The following is a 3,299-nucleotide window of genomic DNA, read 5'->3' as shown; positions in this document are numbered from 1 at the left end:
CCAATTATTGATTCAATCTCCTTACTAGTCATAGGTCTATTCAGATTTTCCATGTCTTCATGGTTTAGTCTTGGTAGGTTTTGTGTTTCTAGGAATTTGTCCATTTCATGTAGTGTATACAATTTGTTGGTGTACAATTGCTCCTAGTACTCTCTTACAATCTTTTTTACTTCAGTAAGTCAGTAGTTAATGTCCTCATTTTCTTTCTTTATCTTCAGTTGTTGTTTATTGACATAAAGGTAGGCTCTATAGCCACAGGCCCAGAGGCAGCTGCAGTAGTGGGGGAAAATGGAAGGTGGAGGGTGGAGTGTTTGCTGCAGGACAGCTGAGTGGAGGGTGGGGACAGGTGCCAGAGAGGAAGGCCCAGGGGGTTGGGGAAGCAAGTAAGGGCCAGGGCCAGAGTCTGCTTAAACTGGAACCACTGCCCCATGCCCTAAGGTCCCTAACTCTCGCTGACTGTTTCCTGACCCCAGGCCAGGCTTGGGAGTCCTCTGGGCATCCATTTTCTAAAGGAACTGAACAGAGCACACACAGGAAAGGAAGCTGTCACCCTCTTGCCATACACTCTGGGGACCTCTGTTCTGCATTCCTCCTTCTTCCCTTGCTTGGGTGGGGCCACATGATTGGCAGCCAAACTCTGGGCTGTCCCACCACAGCAGTCTCTAAAAACAGCTATGTTTCAGCGAGGCGTAAATCTTCTTCCCTGGTGTCCCAGCGCACCAGTGCCACACTACAGCCAAGTGAGCTCTATAAGCATTGCTGGCCTAAATGGATGGCTTGGGGGAAGGGGGTGGGACAGGTGCTGGAGGAAGGGCTCTGGGGTCCATCACAGCACAGGAACAACGTGCATGATGTTGGTGAAGCCAGAGCCAGGGTGTCACCAGGTCAGCACAATGACCACATCTTCCTTCTTGAAGAAGCCTCAGGCCTTACCAACATTGATGGCCAAGTTCACTCAGAGGTCCACATCCTCAGCCCAGGGCTCCAGGACGGGGTCCTTACACAGCACAGGGAAGAAGCCATGGTACAGGTGGGTCTGGCGAGCTGTCTGGGGATTCCATGTCACAGCAATCATAGGGGCACGTGGGCAGTATCTGGCCCATGTACCCCTATGCCACCTGGTGGGCATACCTGCAGACTTGGTGAGGACGATTATGGCCCCACTGCAGCACTTGAAGGAGGCCTCCACAGCGCTCACGGCAGTGGCTTCTGTAGGGTCGCCAGTAATGGGTGACCGTGGCAGAACTCCTCAAATAATTGCAAGTGGTAGATAGTGGCCTCTGCCTCACAGGCAATCAGGTGCTGCACGTGCACAGCCTCCAGAGGATAGTCCCCTTTGGCTGTTTCTCCAGACAGCATGATGAAGTCAGCTCCCTCCAGAATTGCATTGGCCACACCATTGCCCTCAGCCCGAGTGGGGTGGAGCTTCTTGATCATGTCCTCCAGCATCTGAGTGGCAAGATGACAGGCTTCCCAGCTTGGTTGCACCGCCCAATCATCATCTTCTGAGCAAGGAAGACCTTCTCTGCAGGAATCTCATCTCAATGGCTTGTGGTAGATCACCACGAGCTACCATAATCCCATTGCTGGCCTCCAGGATTTCATCAAACCTCCAACCCCCAACATAATTCTCGATTTTGCTGATTATCTTGATGAAGACCTGCCTAACTCCATGGACATCAGACGTCTTGCAGATGAATGACGCAAGCATCATATTGACATCTTACCCCCAAACTTCAGGTCCTGGATGTCCTTCTCCAACATGGCAGGCAGGTCCACGGCAGCCCCAGGAAGGTTCACACCCTTCTTGCTGCCCAAGGAGCCGCCATTTTCCGCCTCTGTCACCAGAAAGTCAGCATCCTTCTGCTTCACCTAAAGAGAAATTAGCCCATCACCCACGTAGATCTTGCTGCTCACTTCCCCCACCTTGCAGATGTTCTTGTAGTCCAGCCACAGGATGCTGTCTTACACTTTTCCATGTAGGTATTATCCAGCGTGAGCTTGAGAGTGGCTCCCTTCTTCAGTTCCACCTCTGCTGTGCCACTGCCCTTGATGGGCCCAGATGGGATCTCAGGTCCTTTAGTGTCCAGAGCCACAGCAATGGGCTGGTAGAGGATGGAGTCAGAAGCAAGGCTTTGCACATTATTGATGGTCTCCGTATGGTACTCATGACTTCCGTGAGAGTTCAGATGAACCACATTCATTCCAGACTTAATTGTTTTCTTCAGCATCTCTAACAATGGGGAAGCTGGGCCCATAGTACAGATGATGCCAGTGCTCCAGGCTGTGATGGGTAGCGAGTCAGTGTCCAGGCAGCACATGTGCTCCAGGAATGTGTCAGCCATGGCTGCGTGCAGCTGCTGGGTCATAGTGAAGCCCTGGCTTCACTACAGGGCTTCAACGTGGCTTCAGAGGTCCTGCAGTGCTGACCGACTTGGGCTACGCTGCAAAAGCAGACAGGTCAGGAGCCCCGGGATGCGCAGCTGCTGTGACCACTTTCATTTCTAATTGTAGAAATTTAAGTGGTCTTTTTTTCCTAATTTATCTAGCCAAAGGTTTGTCAATTATGTTGATATTTTCAAATAACCAACTTTTGATTTTGTTGATTTTTTGTATTATTTTTCTATTTTCTAGTGCATTGATCTCTGCTCTAGTTTTTCTTAAGGAAAATATATTTTTTAAAACATAAATTAGCTTTATTATTAGCTACTAACTTTGAAAGTTTTATTCTTTTTTAAGGAAAATGTACTTTTAAAAATATATTAAATTAGCTTTCTTTATTGTTAGCTACTAATTATGAAAGTTTTATTCTGCACATGGTAATATTGTACAAAATTATTTTTAAAAATTTCAATCTCCACAAATGCTTGTGTTTGAAAATCATCTTGTTCTTCTTCTCTAAATCCTTATGCAGTTGGATTCTATTTTATTATTTTGACTTTATTTTTTATCGTATTTTATTTTATTAAAGATTCAGGGGTTCCATGTGCAAGTCTGTTACATGGATATATTGCATAATGCTGGGGTTTGGAATTCTAGTGAATCCATCACCTAAATAGTGAACATAGTATACTCTACAGGTATTTGGAAAGGTATTTTTAATGAGAGAGAAAATAACATGTTTTATGCTAATGTGAATGATCCCGAAAAGAAGAAAAATTAATGATGTAGCAAAAGGACTTCTGGAAGAATGTTTCTGGGTTTGTTAGAGGAGGTGTCATTTAGTATGAAGTGGTAGGATGGCTTTGATAAGAGCATTGATAAGAAATCTGAGGTCCTGGGTGGGAAGGCAGAGAAAA

At 46.4% G+C, this 3,299-nt stretch overlaps 1 pseudogene; it reads right to left on the bottom strand.

Annotated features, from left to right (window-relative positions):
• Positions 1 to 826: 826 nt before the first annotated feature.
• LOC112622255 lies at positions 827 to 2,369 on the bottom strand (annotated as a pseudogene).
• Positions 2,370 to 3,299: the final 930 nt, after the last annotated feature.

Source organism: Theropithecus gelada, chromosome 4 (genome assembly GCF_003255815.1).
Source record: "Theropithecus gelada isolate Dixy chromosome 4, Tgel_1.0, whole genome shotgun sequence".
Taxonomy (NCBI): Eukaryota; Metazoa; Chordata; class Mammalia; order Primates; family Cercopithecidae; genus Theropithecus; species Theropithecus gelada.
The sequence above is the reverse complement of the archived record's forward strand: the minus strand, read 5'-3'. Positions and strand labels throughout refer to the sequence as shown.